The following is a 17754-nucleotide window of genomic DNA, read 5'->3' on the forward strand; positions in this document are numbered from 1 at the left end:
TTCGCTTTTCTTTATCTTCGTTTCCTCATCTGTGAAATGGGGATGATGGTACCTAAATGCTGGGATTCGTAGAAGAATTAAAGGAGTTAAAACGTGCAAGGTGTTTGGACCACGCCTGACACATAGCAAGCACTTTGGAATTGTGTTTCACTGAAAAGGACGGGTCCCGGCGTCAGACCAATGGCTTAAACTTAGTACCTTGTGAAAGTCACTTCACCATTCTGAGCTTCAGTTTTTTTGCTTGTAAAACGAGGGCGAGAATAACACCTGTCTTCCAGGGTTTTCATGAAGATTAAAAAAGCTAATACGCTGGTTATGAAATCTCGGCAATTGAGCATATCGTCAACTTTCAGCTCCTCTAAATGGGGTCTCCTTCTGGCGAAGGGTGTTGACTCTGTGGGGTAATGCTGCCCTCTGCTGGATAAGTGTGCCTTTCTAGAAATTCACTTGAGGGTCTCAATTCACCAAGCAAAAAAGCTAACAATCTTCAACAAGTTTGTATTCTCTGAACACGTTTCTTTGGCCGCCATGATGAAACATGGTTGAATTAAATCACCCTCAGTGAATGGTTTCCTCACTTGGCAAAATAACAAGCCGCTTGGCAACTTGCTTGGGTTGCAGCCTCATTTCCAACTTTTATTTTTATGAAGACACAACTGGCTGTGTTGCGAGATCCTGTTTAAGTTTTCTACTCTTCAGGGCGCCTGGGTGGCTTGGTCAGTTAGCATCCGACTCTTGACTTCGACTCAGGTCGCGATCTCCCTGTTCGGGAGTTCAAGCCCCGCATAGCGCTCCGGGCTGACAGCGTGGGGCCTGCTTGGGATTCTCCCTCTCCTCTCTCTGCCCTGCCCCCTCTCAAAATGAATACATTTTAACAAATAAAAAAAAACTTTTTTTAAAAAATCACCGGTATAATTTAAAAAATGAAGTAACATTTCTGCCTTTCATGATTGTTGCTTTCCTGTGAATTGAGAATACTGGGACGACTGCCTAGTCCGGTAATGCACACGAACGCTGTATTCTTTCAGGGTCGCTGTGGTAGGCACTGGAAACAGGGTAGCGTTATCACCTGGTCGCTGGGATTCGTCATGTGCCAAAACAGCCAGACGGTACACACGTGAGCAAGTGTCCCTCTGTGTCCGGGTGAAGCTTTATTTATTAATGATGGAATATGAATCTCTCTTAATTTTCGCACGTTATAAAATATCATTCTTTGATTTTTCTCAGTCACTTGTAAGAGTAAACCCCGTATGCAAAAAACGGGAGCTGGCCAGTTTGCGTCCGCAATCTGTACTCTGCAGACCCCGGGTCTAGAATCCTCCGCCAGCGTCCATCCACATGCTGAGGGGACCAGACTGGTGAATTAAGCAGACATCATGCCTGCCTTCTTCGGATCCCTTAGGATGCCACTAATCTCTACCATTCTGCTAGATACAACATTTACTCTCTTGGCCAGGGGTACACTTTTGAGCTTCCACTTGACTTTCCTTTCTATGGCGAATTTCACCATAGATCCAATATGTATTGAGGAATTTTGCATCAAGGTTTAAGGGATATCGGTCTATACTTTCTTTTCTTGTGGTGTCTTTGTCTGGCTCTGGTATCGGGATGCTGGACTCTTAGAATGAGTTAGGAAGTGTTTCCTTGTCTTCCATTTTCTGGGACGAGTTGGAAAACCATTGGTGTCAGTTCCTGCCTAAACATTTGGTAGCATTCACCTGTGAAGCCATCAGATTCAGAGCTTTCCTCTGTCAGGAGGAAACACAAACATTCGGTCTATAACAAGATCTTCAAGTCCTAACAGTCTGATTTAAATGTATACAGCCTCGCTTCAACAACATATAAAAGCCCTTTTCTTATTCAAGTCTGTCTCCCTCCCCTTTCAGGTATTAATGTCACAAAATGACATCTTTATGTATTATGTGTCCCCAGGCAGACTAAGGATAGCTTCTTAGGCATTCCTCTGTTAAATCTCATAGAAAAAGTGCAGAATTACCAAATCAAAGTAACAATAATACTAGCTTTTATAAGCGCCCACCTATTTAACTTTGCTTCTCCATTTGGCTTCAAGCTACTACTGTCTAGTTACTAATTCCTAAAGTCTCGTGTCCTTTCATTTATTTTATGTATTTATGTATGTATGTACGTATTTGTTTGTTTATTTATTTTTAGAAAGAAAGAGGGTTGGAGAGAGGGTAGAGGGAGACAGAGAGAGGGAGAGACAGAGACAGAGACAGAGACAGAGAGAATCTTAAGCAGGCTCCATACTCAGTGTGGAGCCTGGCATGGGGCTTTATCCCACAACCCTGGGATCATGACCTGAGTTGACATCAAGAGGGGGATACTCGACCGACTGAGCCACCCAAGTGTTCCTCCTTTCACTTCAATCTGGATGACTTCCTGTAGCATTTCTCACAGGGCAGGCTCTTGTTTATCGGGGCATGTCTTCATTTCTCCCTCGTTTTTGAAGGATCGTTTGCAAGATATAGGATTCTTGGTTGACATTCATTTTTCCTTCTGGCCTCTCAGGTTTCTGACGAGAAATCTGCCGATAATCCTATGGAGGGAAATATGATTAACATTTAATATTAAATAAAAGCTTTAATAAAGCTTTAATAATGCTTCCACTTAGCTTTCGTAAGGTATTAATAACGTACCTTATTTTGTCTTATGCAACAGAACATTGTTTACAGTATCATGATGTCCGTTGAGTTATAGCATCATTTTGAGGCCGATCATTCGTAATTTAAAAAAAAAAATGAATGGAATGTTTTAAGGTTAGTCATCGGGGCTCTTTAAAAGCCTAAAAATATTATAGATTTTCAAACTGGAAGTGAAAGCAAGCTACTGAAACATCATACAGATTGTAATTTCTAATAAGGGAAATAACAGTTGCCAATAACCCACGTAGACAAAAAGCTCTTTGGAGTCCTTATTTGTGAACCCAAAAAGTAAGAATAGCAATGGAAATAATCTCCAGCTGTGATTGGTCCATTTCTTGCTAGTGACTTCCTAAAGAGCCTGTAAAAGTAAGACAAAACACACTCTTGCGTGTCTCCTCTGTTCTCAATACTCTACTACAACGCTGTTTCACTTCTGACATCAGACATGGGGAAGTCTGCACACATCAAGCAATTCTGTGACACTCTCTGGGTGTCCTATAATCTAACTCAGTTCTGACCCTATCTACCTGATGTTATCGGATCCCACATATTAAGGACCTAGTCTCACATGGGGCACCTGGATGGCTCCGTTGGTTGAGTTTCCGGCTTCAGCTCAGGTCGTGATCTTGTGATTTGTGAGTTCAAGCCCTGCGGTGGGCTCTGTGCTGACAGCTGGAGCCTGCTTCCGATTCTCTCTCTCTTTCTCTCTCTGCCACTCACCCACGTGTGCTCTCTCTCTCTCTCTCTCTCTCTCTCGCTCTGTCTCTTTCTGCCTTAGAAATAATAAATGAATAAACCTAAAGAAAAAAATAAAGGACTTAGTTCCATAAATTGTGCCTGCCCCTTCAGATGCCCACAGCAAGTCCAAGGTTGTTGTTTCCATGGTGCTTCTGACTGATTGGCTACAGATTGGAAGTTACCACAAACCCCCCGTCTTTTGGTTCAATTCATTTGCTAGAGCAGGTCACAGAATTCTGGAAATCACAGTTTACTTACTAGATTGCCAGTTGATTATAAAAGGATATTGTTCCTGGTCGAACTGGGGAGAATCCAGGTTCTGGGGCCTCCACCCAACTGGACCTCAAGAACCTGAAGTTTCTTGGTCTTGTCATGAGAATGAATTCAAGGACAGACGAGCGGCACAGCACGTAAGTGACACAAGTGGCAAAGTTTATTACGACAAAAGGTACACTCTTGAGAGATGAGAGCGGAGAACGTGAGGGACAGAACCGCGTCCCGAGGTTTGGGTTTCTGTCTTTGATCAGCAATTGTTGACTAGAGGCAGAATACGCATCACTTGGGGCCCGTAACAGGGTTTCATGCTTCTTTCTTCCCATTTTAGTCAGAGGGCTCCTGTCGCGGCATCTGCCATCGTGACCTGTCTTCTTGGGAAGTACTGTCAGCACAGGTCTCTGACCTTCCCTATAGCCAGCTGGGACCTCCTCATTGCTGACCTTCAGGTATTAGGTGTCAGTTGCCTACTCCAACAATATTACTCAGGAATAGCCGGACGGAAAAGATGCAGCGGGCAAGGTATGGGGGGGACAGACCCAGAGCGTCCCGTGCCACTCTCCCCAAATCTCCACAAGGTCACCAGCCCTAAAGCTCTCCAAACCCCATCCTGCTGGGGTTCCGTGAAGGCTCCGTTACATAGGCATGGCCGATTAAACCTTTGGCCATTGTGGGTTGAACTCAACTGCCAGCCCCTCTGCCTTCCCCACCCCTCTAATCCTGATGCTGTTCCCATGGCGACCAGCCCCTATCCCTTGGGGCTTTTCCCCAAAGCCATCTTATCAATATATATTCTGGTGTCATTGAAAGGGACATCTTATGGGGCGCCTGGGTGGCGCAGTCGGTTAAGCGTCCGACTTCAGCCAGGTCACGATCTCGCGGTCCGGGAGTTCGAGCCCCGCGTCAGGCTCTGGGCTGATGGCTCGGAGCCTGGAGCCTGTTTCCGATGCTGTGTCTCCCTCTCTCTCTGCCCCTCCCCCGTTCATGCTCTGTTTCTCTCTGTCCCAAAAATAAAATAAAATAAAATAAAAAAAACGTTGAAAAAAAAATTAAAAAAAAAAAAAACAGAAAGGGACATCTTATGAATAATAAAAGACCACTTTACTGCTTTCCTCAGTTAGGAAATTTCAGGAGTTTTAGGAGCTCCATGAAGGGCGTTGGATACGAGAGGGAAAAGATAGGATAAAATAGGCAGAGAGGGAAAGGTTAGGACTTGAGGTCCCTGGGTGGGAAAAAACACGTATTTTGGAACGATGCTGGGAGTGTTTGACCATAGCAAACCCCCTCGGGCGTAAGATCCTTCTCCAGAATGTAACAGATACCACCTACGCTCCCTCAGGAATTTAACACTCAAACTACCTAAGTGAAAAAAGGAAACCATAAGACTTGCGTTATAGGAAGGACGCTATGATCAGCCTGACTCCTCACACAATGGAGTCGAGTCAATCAGGAGTGGGCAACCTGGCACCTAGAGTTATCCAGCCAGTGAGGATAGAACCTGAGAAGGAACAGGGGGGAAGGGAAGGGAGGGCTGACCAGAACCTTAGAAAACAAGGGGCCTTGCCTACAGTGGCTGGTATTCACTTTCAAATGCCCCCTCTCTGTAAAGACAGCTTTCATACTACTCTAATAGACTTTTGCCTGCTCCTCATTTTGTGCCCCTCTCTTCCTTCTTCCACACAGCAAGAAAACAAGTCCCGGGTACTGAGGCGAAAACCCTGCAACAAGGACAGAGGAAGACCAAATTGCACATTGCTTATTATAACTCACAGTATCGCACAGCCATTGTTAGGGGATGCCAAGCACCCTTGTAAGACCATGGCCGGACCTGAGTTTTTGGTCATTTTAGCTCAGAAAGCTGCTTGTTGTAACCTGAGGGAATCTGACCACAATTAGTTTTATCCTTTTGGGGTTTTTTATCTATTTTTTTCCTCTACTCTTTCCCCCGCCCCCTCACTTTTCTTTTTTCTTTATTCTGTCCCTTTACCTTTGTCTCATTTTTCTTTCTTTTTTCCATTTTATTTTTTTATTCAGTTTTCATGTTTATTCATTTTTGAGAGAGAGACAGACAGACAGACACAGCACGAGCCGGGGAGGGGCAGAGAGAGAGGGAGCCACAGGCTCCCAAGCAGCCTCCAGACTCTGAGCTGTCAGAGCCTGACGCGGGGCTCGAACCCAGGAACTGTGAATCATGACCCGAGCTGAAGTCGGACACTCAACCGAGTGAGCCACCCAGGCGCCCCTCTTTCTTTCTTTCTTTCTTTCTTTCTTTTTTTTTTTTTTTTTTAACTTTATGTATTTATTTTGAGAGAGACACAGAGAGTGAGTGGGGCAGGGGCAGAGAGAGGGAGAGACAGAATCCCAAGCAGGAACTGGAACTCACAAACCATGAGATCATGAGATCGTGACCTGAGCCAAAACCAAGAGTTGGATGCTTAAGGCACTGAGCCACCCAGGTGCCCCTCTCATGTTTCTTTCTAAATAAATCTAGAGCTAATATCTTTCAGGAACATTTTGTTTTTTCCCCTACACTTGTTCACTACCCTCCCCCCACCACACACACACACACACACACACACACACACGCTCTCTCCCAAAGATGAAGCTTGTTTGAAATATGCTAAACTGATTCTCTCCCTGATAATATCTGCAGATTTGAGTTAAGTAACCTAGAAAACAGGCCATCTCGTTGAATGTGATGTAACTTGGGTAAAAATTAATTTAAAAAAACCTCATATAGAGACACCCAGGTGGCTCAGGGGGCTAAGCGTCTGACTTCAGCCTAGGTCCTGATCAAACAGCTTGTGGGTTTTAGCCCCGCATTGGGCTCTGCACTGACAGCGTGGAGCCCGCTTGGGATTCTCTCTCTTTCTCTCTCTCTCTGTTCCTACCCCACTTGCACTCACTCTCTCTCTCTCTCAAAAATAAATAAATAAAAACTTTAAGGGAAAAAAAAACCCCTCATACAATGAGGAGGAGGAAAGCTGATAAATGCAAACAAAAAAGGGCAGCCCGATGTCTGAGGCCAGGTACTCCCCTGCATGGTTTTAGTTTCTGCAATCTTGCTTGCCTCTTGCATCGGCCAGCAGCCAGGAACCAGAAACTTCGCTAAACTAGTCCTGCCCAACCCGGAAGCACGTATATGTAAAAACTCAGTAAACCTCCAGCCCAACGTTCAGGCTTTGGAGGTGACTCCACTGAGCGAACACCAGTGCAAAATAAACAGTCCGTTCTGATTCCCTGCATGCTTGTCCCTGGACAAGCTCGTGCTGGATGCCCGGCATTTGCTGTAACAACAGAATGGAGTCAGGAGGCCAGCAGGGGAAGCTCTCCTATGGGAAGGGGAATCGAAAGAGAGAGAAGCAAACCCTAAGAGACGTTTGTTGTTGTTGTTATGTGTATTTATTTTTTGAGAGAGAGACAGAACACAAGCAGGGGACGGGCAGAGAGAGAGAGAGAGGGGGAGACACAGAATCCGAGGCAGGCTCCAGGCTCCGAGCTGTCAGCACAGAGCCCAACACAGGGCTCAAACTCATGAACAGCGAGATCATGACCTGAGCTGAAGACGCCTTAACTGACTGTGCCACCCAGACGTCCCCGAGAGACTCTTAATGATAGAGAACAAACTGGGGGTTGATGGAGGGAGGTGAGTGGGGGATAGGCTAAATGCGTGACGGTATGAAGGTGTTATGATGAGCACGGGGTATTATATGAAAAGTATATGTGAAGCGATGCATCACTAAATTCTACTCCTGAAACCAATGTTGCACTATATGTTCACTGATATGGGCAGCAAAGGCAGAAAGCAATGTAGATAAAATTAAATTTGCTTATAACCTGCAGCCTATTGACAAATAGAATACTTTAAGCAGGCAGAGCGTTGGTGCAAAGAGGTGGTTTTATTAAAGCATGGGGACAGAACTTAGGGGCAGAGAGAGCTGCCCTGGGATTGTTAGGAGAGACTGATGATATACTTGGGAGTTGGGGGAGGTCGAGACTAGGAGACGTTTCCAGAAGGACTTTTATATGTTAAAGAAGACTTACAGAATCCAGAAGCCTAGCTATCGTGAAGCAAAAGTTGTTCTCCCCCCTGGCAAAGCATTAACGGTAAAAGGGTCTGGAGTTCCCAGAGAAATGTTTCACTCTGCCGGCCTCAAGGATCCGTCAATGGGCTGCAGGTCAGAAGGAAATTGAATTTCATCTGCATTCTTTTCTGCCTTTGCTGCCCATATCAGTTATGACAAGGTTACTTTCTTCTAGGTGATGAGAGGGGCTTATAAAGAAGATTCCCTAACTAGAGCTTGATGAGGGAGCATGAGGCAGGCAGGGCAAAATACAAGCCCTCCCCCGGGTGGGACGCGTGAGAGGTGCCTCAGGCACACCTGGCTGCCTGAAGACAAAGGAAAGAAACAAAACACGACAAAACAAATGGTTAACTGAGAGATCCCAGTCCCTCGGGACAAGTGTCTCCATCAGTCTGCAAACGTCTTAGTAAATTACAGGAGAAAGGCGGCGTTATCAATAGCCTAATTTCCAGAAACCCGTAGACTCCGTTTCCTGTAACCCCAACCACACCCGTCCACAGTGGCGTGGGGAACAAAGGCAAGAAGGAAATGGCAGGTAAAATTCAATTTCCTTATAACCCGCAGCCCATCGACAGATATCGGAGGCGGGCCGAGTAAGACTTCACTCCAGGAACTCCCCACTGTCTCAATGTTAATGCTTTGCTAGAGAGACAAACAACCTCAGCTTGACTTTCGCAAGGCCTCAGGTACCTTAGGGGTCCTCTTTAGCATATCAAAGTCCCTCCGGAGGCCTCTCTTTTAACGTTTTGTCCCCAACCCCATAGTAGAAATCCAACCATTCTTCACAAACCCCAGTTCAGCTCTTTCTGCCCACTGGCTCTGTCCCCGTGCTTTAATAAAATCACCTTTTTGCACCAATATCGTCTGTGTTCAAGAATTCTTTTTTGGGGCCGCTGGGTGGCTCAGTCAGCTAAGCATCTGACTTCCACTAAGGTCACGATCTCACAGGTTGTGAGTTCCAGCCCCACATTGGGCTCTCTGCTGTCAGCGTGGAGCCCGCTTCAGACCCTGTGTCCTCTCTCTGCCTCTCCCCTGACTTGTGCTTTCTCTCTGTCTCAAAAATAAGTACCGAAACATAAATTAAAAGAAAAAGAAAAACCTTCTTTCTTGGCCATCGGCTCCAGGCCCCATGAACCCCATCGCCACCCCAAAACTTCACCAAGCTGGTGGGGTGATTCTTAATTGAACGGTTTAAGATTTCATTTCTGAGAGAGCCAAAACTGTAATTAAATCCTAGTTTGGTGACATAGGGCTTAGCATAAGTGACTCCATTTTTGGACCGGTTGTCTTGTTTTTGAAAGCTTAATTTAAAAAAAAAAAAAATCAACCAAATTCCACTTTCAGTACAAAGGCAGAGTCTGAGTCACTCTTCATCCTGGGTGCTCAGTGCAGGGAGAATCTCCCAAGTTCTGGTCTTTTCCATACAAAGATTTTGTGTTGTTGTTCATTCTTTTTAATGTTCATTTATTTTTGAGAGACAGAGACAGAGCGTGGGCGGGGGAGGGGCAGAGAGAGAGAGGGAGACATGGAATCAGAAGCGGCTCCAGGGTCTGAGCTGTCAGCGCAGAGCCCAACGTGGGGCTCGAACTCACAAGCCTTGAGATCGTGACCTGCCCTGAGATCACGACCTGAGCCCAAGTCGGCTGCTCGACTGACTGAGCCGCCCAGGCGCCCCTCCGTACAAAGTTTTAGATGTCCTCCACTTTACGGAACCTGTAATTTTATGGAGAAAAGGGAATCTACTATAGACTAAAATATAAAAACTTGTTGAGAATATTGGGTTAAAGAACAAAAATTCAAACGAGTAACTTTAAAAGCCTAATCGGTGGGGTGCCTGGGTGGCTCAGTCGGTTGGGCGTCCGACTTTGGCCCAGGTCATGATCTCGCAGTCTGTGAGTTCGAGCCCTGCATCAGGCTCTGTGTGGACAGCTCAGAGCTTGGAACCTGCTTCAGATTCTACATTTCTCTCTCACTCCAAAATAAAGAAACATGAAAAAAATAAAAGTCTAGTTGGTTTTAGTCAATGATTCACGAAGTGGACAGCATGCCATCTGACAAAGAGAAGGAAACTGCACCACAGGGAAGCCTTTTATAGGCAGAACTGAGGTAGGACAATTGGTTATTAGCAAAAGAAAAGAAAGGATTCTTTGAGGCAAGGTCACCTGCCCCTAGGGGAAAGATCAGGGAGGTCTCAGCGTGCAGATTACCTCTCTAGTGCTGATCTGGAGAATTCCAGCCCATGTGGTTGGTTCAAAATTCCACTCCTGGGAGAGAGGCTGAACCTGAAGTTGGGTTTAAGATGATAAGTCTTGTGGTGAGGAGTCTTTCGGGGTTTCATATAAGTGACTCCATCCTGGCCTGTTGTTTGAAAAGCGCAGTGTTCATCCATCCTTTATTTGTTCACTCTTGTTCACTCTTCAAAGTGCCTGTGAAGTGTCTTGTCATTCAGGGCTGTTTTAAAATATAGTGTGTGTGTGTATATATATATATATATATTATAATTTTTTAATGTCTAATCATTTATTTTTTTGAGAGAGAGAAAGCATGAGGTGGGAGGAAGGGCAGAGAGAGAGAGAGAGAGAGAGAGAGATCCCAAGAAGGCTCCGGGCGGTCAGCACAGAGCCCAGCGCGGTGCTCAATCCCACCTACCATGAGACCATGACCTGAACCAAAACCAAGAGTCTGACACTTCACTGACTAAGCCCCCGAGGCGCCCCTAAAACATAGTGTATGAATAGAAAATTTCAGTTTTCTGAAATCGAAAGATCAGATCAGGGGCCAACAGATCAGGGGATGACTGCCATTGAAAATATAATTTGTTTCTTACAGAACCCAAGAGGAGGGGCCGTGCCATGAGGGGGCCACATAGGAAAGCACCAGAACAGGTCAGGAGGCAAAGAGAGAGGGAGGAAGCATAGACAAGAGCCTTTACTGTGGTCTCTAAACGAAGGGTTGAAAACAAGACAACCGGTCCACACTGGAGTCACAAAATTGCGCATAGGCCCCACGTCACCTGTAGAGAGCAAAATGGAGTCTGTCACGTCGAGCAGGGGCCTGTGTCAAGCAGCGACACAAACAGTTGAAGGTACTGCCGCTGGCAGCATCCGCTGACACCCCAGAACTGAAAAGACGCAAAACCAGAGGAGGTCTACAGGGGCCCCAAACGGCTGAAATCCCATTAAAAAGGGGAAGATGTTCACAGCAAACTGTCAGGCTCTTCAGACACACCTCTCTATGTCTGACCACTTCAAACGGGCGACTGCCACCCGATGAATCTCCATACAGAACTGAGATCCTTCCCTACGTGGGCATCGTGAGCGGTAAGTGCCAAGAGATGACCCAGACCAAGGCCTTCTCTCAACTGCACCCCCACAGACAACTTTGAGACTGGTTCGTGAACTTCCTACACCCTTCCCAGGGTGTTGTGTGGCTGCCCTTACGTTCTGCTCTGTGCGCCGTGTAAGAAGCCGAGTTTCATCACACGGCGAAAGGTCACTGAGTTGGCAGTCCAGTGCCGGGCACGTAGTAGAGGCTCAAAAAGTAGTGCATGAACAACCCTTCCTGTGACTTGACGTGTCCTCGTTCGTGCTTTCCTCATTGGGTGAGTGTCCGTGCCCGCTGGTACATCAGGGACTTTAACGAACATAGTCGACACGATAATACCTCGCCGAAGCCTGACACATAACGTGGCTGCATAAACTGGGAAGACCGCGGGCCCTGAGGCCTCAACCTAGCCCAATCCAAAGATGTCGCCGAAGGCTTTCGGTCTCCTCACAAAAAAGATTTCCAGGAGAGGTCCAACACGGTGGATGAGTGGTACAAATAGCAAAGTTTATGAAAGTGAAAGTATACCCTTTAGATGTGAGACTGGGTACTGAGAGAGAGAGAGCGAGAGAGAGAGAGAGAGCGAGCGAGAGAGAGCTGTGTGCCCTGGGGTTCGGGTTTCTCTGTTTCATCGACAAAGGGTAAAATATTCACTACTTGGGAACTAGACTTCTTGGAAGCAGGGTTTTGTGCCTTTTCTTCCCTATTTGGTCAAGGGTTTTCTGTTATGGTCCACGCCATCTTGGGCCTGTCCGGTCTGATCCAGCCTCTCGTGGCTTTGTTTTAGAGTACTGCCAGGAATGGCTTCTGATTCTGATTTTCCTGATAGCTGGCCAGAACTTCCTCTTCTGCCGGCCTCCAGGCATCCTACAACTGCCTACTCTGACCATAGTGCCGGCTCAAGAAGCACTTTTTTTCTTTAATGTTTCTTTGAAAGCATACAGGGGGATGGGGGGACAGAGGATCTCAGGCAGGCGCTGCCCTTACAGCAGCGAGCTGAATTCGGGAGTCCAACTCACTGATGGCAGGCGACACCATGGCCCGAGACGAAGTCAGACACGCAACCCACTGAGAAGCCCAGGTGCCCCTCGATAAGCATTTCTGGTGGAATGAATATGCCACCTACTGCACTGAACTCAAGTACAAGAACCAACAACGATGGGCATCGTTGAGGCCCTTAAGGGACTCATAATCTATTTTGAGGTCACATATGGTTTCAAGAAACAATTATAGAATCGGTCTGATGTAAGATGGTCGTGAAACAAACACTCTCAAAACTTGGTGGTTTAAAGCAATTTATTCTTATTATCTCTCATAACTCTGCGCATTCTCTGGGTTCATCTGGGTGGTAAAGACTTGAGTTTCTACAGCTGCTGCCAACAAATGGCCATCAAATGCCATCAGAGGAAACGGCTGTCCTGTTAAGGCTCAGCTGACTGGGCATCCTAGATGTCTCCCTCACGTACAGGCAGCAGGGGCTGCTGCTGGCCAGCTGGGAGCTGGCTGGCCATTTGACCACAGAGCGTGAACGAGACCTCTCTGTGGGGCTCCCCGTTCTCACCAGCAGAGTCTGGATTCCCAGCGGCAGCAAAAATCGGAGCAAGACTTCTGAGAGAGAAATCGAAAACATCCAGGCCTCTTAAAAGGCAGGCCCAGAATTGCTTAAGCGTCACGGCGACTGAAAGAGCACACCTAGGCCGGCCTACTAGTGACCATGTCCCCGACATGGCCGCAGAAAGAAGTTCCTGCTCAACCCTCAGGACACGCCTCCTCCCCTTAAGGAACTTATGTTTTCTAAGAAAGCAGGCTACCGATTGATTGAGGCATTCTTCCGAAGTCTGAGGTGGGAGGAAGGGGAGTGTGAGAGGCGTGGACAGTGTGAGTAGAAGAGGGAGGGCTTCTCTCAGGTGGGGGCCAGAGGCAGGAGCCCTCAACCCTGTCCAGGCTTAGAATGACCTGGGAGCATTTTACCCCTCCCCAAACCAATTCATCAGAGTCTCCGGGGATGGTGTCTGATGCTAGGTATTTATATAGCACAGCAAGGCTGACGGCCAATGGTTAATAGGGGACCAGGGAGAAACGTTCTGTATACACCGAGGCCAAACATGTTAGAGATCCTCAGACACAGTGGTTCTTAAGCTTCAGGGGCATCAGAATCTCCTGGAAGACTTGGTGAAACACAGATTGCTGAGCCCCACCCCCAGAGTCTCTGATTCAGTAGGTCTGTGACCACCAGGCCCAACATTTGCATTTTTAACAAGTTGCAAGTGACTCTGACAATATCTGATTGGGACCACACTTTGGCAGCCAATCGGCTGAGTCCACGACCCTTCCCCAGCCAATCGGCTAAGGCCATGATCCCTATAAAACCTTTGTGCTTTTGAAAGTCTCTCTCTTTCTCTCCAGCATGTCACCGCTGCGTTGATGCAGGCAGGAGATTGAGCTCGAGCTAGCTCGAATAAAGGCTCTTCCCTTTTGCATCGGACTCGGCTCCCTGGTGGTCTCTGGGGATCACGAATTCAGGGTATAACACTACCATTCTCTACTGGTCACAACAATCCTAAGCCAGGCCAGATTTAGTAGGGTGGAAAAAGGGACAGACCCTACATCTTGAAGGAGGAGGTGGTGTCGTATGCATCTAATGGGGGCAAGTATAGATGGTGTATATGTTTATAAAATACAGTAGAGCTCCTAAAGGATGCTACTATTGTTCTGACGATGAGTGCCCTTTGCCCCTGATGAGGCCAAGTCTTCCCCATTCCGACACGAGCTCAGGACACCAGAAGGCCCACCACCCCGGGCCCAGAGGCGCCGTTGGCATGCAGGTCCCCGCTCTCGTTCTGACCGCAGAGACCAAGGCGAGGCTGCGCCCAAAGGCCAGAAGAGCCGGGAGAAACAGAGGGAGAATCACTTGAAGGAATTACTCGCAAGGGAGTGCTCCCACCCACCAACACACGCATAGACACACACGCGCTCGTGCGCGCGCACACACACACACACACACACACACACACACACACATTACCACCACCCACACCCCCACCCAAACACACACACATCTCATACTTGGCCCTGACAGGAATGGGAGGAGGGATCAGACGGGCCTCCTGAGGCCTAGGCTGCAGGCCCTTGGGATCCAAGGAGTCATGAGTCAACTTCAAGACACGGCCACTTTGCCTAAACCCGCCCCAGCACCATGACCCTCCCGAGGGGTAACTGTCTCTCCAACACAGCCTCTTTGTGTGTAGTTCCTAGAGTATGGGGTGTCTCTGTGTTGGATAATCCAGAGGTCTCTGCTTCAATACCACTCCCACGCCCTCCCCGACTCCATCTCTGTCTCCCTCCCCCTTTCCATCTCCCTTTCCACACCCCCCTCCCCATGTCCCTCTTATACTGACTCTCCCTATCTGCCCGTCTCTTATCCCAACGTGTTCCTTTCTCTGTCAATCACCTTGAAAGGGTGTCTCTCGGTCCTTGAACTATCTGTCTACCTATCTGGGAATAGATCTATTCTCCTGAACCAGGACGAGGTGTGGGGTGGTGGGGTGGGAGGCGAGCAAGGGTCTCCGCAAGCGGAGCTGGCTGGGACTGGTGATATTCTCTGGGAGCACTGGGGCTGCCGGTAGGGTTTGACGAGGTGGGGCAGACGGGAGGGAAAAGCCAGGAGGCTGGCTGCAAGAGCCATAGGGCTGGGGAGGAGGCACTGAAGACAGGGCAGAGCGGGCCCGGAAGGCAGGGCCTGCCAGACGGCCCAGGCTCACTTTCACCTTCCCACTGAGCAGCCCAATGTGGTGTGGTGAGGAGCGGTGTGCTGCGGAGCAGCGCGGTGTGGTGCGGGGCTGGGAGGTGCGGTGCGGTGCGGGATGGAAGCGGAGGCGCGTGTGTGGCCAAGCCGCGAGCAACCTGCAAGAGTCCCAGAATTGGAGAACGCCTCGGCTTGTGCCACAGCGTGTTGCCAGGGTCCTCTTGGGCGACCACCGCCACCAACCAGGGGCCCAAGACGGACTGCGGCGGCGGGCAGGCTGGCAGGCTGGCAGGCAGGTAAGCAGGCAGGCAGGAAGGCAAGCAGACAGGTGCATGGGTGAAGCGCGGCACACGCTGGGCTTGGGACGCGTGGAGCAGGCTCCTGAGGCGCCCAGCGGCAGCCGCCGGCGTCTACGGCCATACCACCCTGAACGCGCCCGATCTCGTCTGATCTCGGAAGCTAAGCAGGGTCGGGCCTGGTTAGTACTTGGATGGGAGACCGCCTGGGAATACCGGGTGCTGTAGGCTTTTGTCTTTTGCCTTTTGCCTGTTGCCTCTGGCCTCCTTGACCTCTCCTTTGGCGCCCGCCGCCCCTCCCCCCTCCCTCCGTGTGTCCCTCTCTCCCCGGGGAGGGGAGCGCGGCTCCGGGGGCCAAACACACTCCGGCCACTGCTCCCTCAGCCCCTCCCGGGCCGGCAAAGCGGCCTGGCCTGGCCTAGCCTGGCCCCGCCCCGCCCCCCCGAGCCCGCACACCCCACGGCACTTCACAAGGGGTCCGCTCCCCGCTCCCCGCACTGGGCGAAATCCCACTGCACCGGCTGGAAGCCACGCCCCAGCTTTGCACCTTTCCGGACACTGCACCCGCACGGAGGGGTGGGGGGGTGCGGCGAGGGCGGGACCGGGGGCTGGCGCCTGGGGACTGGAGGGTGGGGGCTGGGTGGGTGGATCCAAAAACACAGGAGCGGGCGGGGGGGCGGTGCAGCGAGACCCCAGACTCAGACGCCGCCACAGGACTGGGCTCCCTGGGTCCCGGACCTCTTCCCTCCCTCCAGCCCCCATCCCAAGGGCCCCCGGCATTTCGCCAGGCCCAGCTACGGCAGTGGGCTCGGGCTGGTGATGTTCTGTGGGGGCGCTGGGGCCTCCGGGCTGGCTGCGCTCGCCCTGCGACTGGGGAGGAGGCGCTGAGAACCCGGCGGGAGGGGGGGCGCCCAGAAGGCACGGCCGGCCTGATGCCCCACGCTCGCTTCCACCCTCTTCCCAGTGAGCTGCCCGACGTGGTGCGGTGCGGTGCGGTGCGGGATGGAAGCGGAGGCGGGCGTGGGGCCAAGCCGGGAGCAGTCTGCCAGAGTCCCGGGATCGGTGAAGGCCGGGGCTTGCGCCACAGCGCCTTGCCAAGGTCCTGTTGCGGGGCCTCTGCCACCCGCCCGGGGCCCGGGGCCCAGGGCCCGCGGCGGAAGGCAAGCAGGCAGGCTGGCAGGCCGGCAAGCAGGCAGGCTGGCAGGCAGGCAGGCAGGCAGGCTGGCAGGCAGGCAGGCAGGCTGGCAGGCAGGCAGGCAGGCAGGCAGGCTGGCAGGCAGGCTGGCAGGGAGGCAAGCAGGCAGGCTGGCAGGCAGGGAAGCAGGCAGGCTGGCAGGAAGGCAGGTAGGCTGGCAGGCAGGCTGGCAGGGAGGCAAGCAGGCAGGCTGGCAGGAAGGCAGGCAGTCAGGCTGGCAGGCAGGCAGGCAGGCTGGCAGGCAGGCAGGCAGGCAGGCTGGCAGGCAGGCTGGCAGGCAGGCAAGCAGGCAGGCTGGCAGGCAGGCTGGCAGGCAGGCAAGCAGGCAGGCTGGCAGGCAGGCAAGCAGGCAGGCTGGCAGGCAGGCAGGTAGGCTGGCAGGCAGGCTGGCAGGGAGGCAAGCAGGCAGGCTGGCAGGCAGGCAAGCAGGCTGGCAGGCAGGCAAGCAGGCAGGCTGGCAGGCAGGGAAGCCGGCAGGCTGGCAGGCAGGCAAGCAGGCAGGCAAGCAGGCAGGCTGGCAGTAAGGCAAGCAGGCTGGCAGGGAGGCAAGCAGGCAGGCTGGCAGGCAGGCAAGCAGGCAGGCTGGCAGGCAGGCGAGCAGGCAGGTTGGCAGGCAGGCAAGCAGGCAGTCTGGCAGGCAGGCAAGCAGGCAGGCTGGCAGGCAGGCAAGCAGGCAGGCTGGCAGACAGGCGAGCAGGAAGGCTGGCAGGCAGGCAGGCAGGCAGGCAGGCGCGTGCATGGGTGAAGCGCGGCACCCGCTGGGCTTGGGATGCGTGGAGCAGGCTCTTGAGGCGCCCAGCGGCACCACTGGCCTGTTCGGCCATAGCAGCCAGAACGCGTCCGACCGCGTCTTCTCTGGGAAGCTAAGCAGGGTCGGCCTGGTTCCCACTTGGAAGGGAGACGGACTCGGAATACCGGGTGCTGTAGGCCTTTGCCTTTTAAGCCTTTGGCCTCCTTCACCACTCCTTTGGCGCCCGCCGCCCGTCCGCCCTCCCTGCCTACATCCCTGTCTCCCCAGGGAGCGGCACTGCTGGGGCCAAATACGCCCCAGCTAATGTTCCCTCAGCCCCTCCCGGGCCAGCAAGGCGGCCTTGCCTGGCCCGGCCCCGCCCCGCCTCGCCTCCCCCCCCCAACCCCGTGCCCGCGCACCCCAGGGCACTTCAACGGGGCACGCTCCCCACTCCCGGAAATGGGCCATATCCCACTGCAGGGACTGGAAGCGACAGTCCAGCTGTGCACCTTTCCTGACACACCACCCAAACCCGCACCTGCTCCGAGGGGCGGGTTACGGTGTGGGCGGAACGGGAGGCTGGCGCCTGGGGGCTGGGGGGTGGGGGCTGGGTGGGTGGATACAAGAACCCAGGAGGGAGCGGAGGGCAGCGCGACTCCAGACTCCGCCTCCGCCACAGCCCTGGGCTCCCTGGGTCCTAGACCT

The 17754-nt window shown here is 51.5% G+C and overlaps 1 non-coding gene across 1 annotated transcript; it reads left to right on the forward strand.

Moving 5' to 3' along the window:
• The first annotated feature begins 15236 nt into the window (after positions 1-15236).
• Positions 15237-15355, forward strand: LOC147571416 (5S ribosomal RNA). The gene has a single exon (XR_015247452.1). It is a non-coding gene; the product is annotated as a 5S ribosomal RNA (ribosomal RNA).
• The last annotated feature ends 2399 nt before the right edge of the window (positions 15356-17754 follow it).

The sequence above is a fragment of the Puma concolor genome, unplaced genomic scaffold, assembly GCF_028749965.1.
Source record: "Puma concolor isolate L17-30 unplaced genomic scaffold, mPumCon1.1.hap2 unalloc_scaffold_28, whole genome shotgun sequence".
In the NCBI taxonomy this organism is placed as follows: Eukaryota; Metazoa; Chordata; class Mammalia; order Carnivora; family Felidae; genus Puma; species Puma concolor.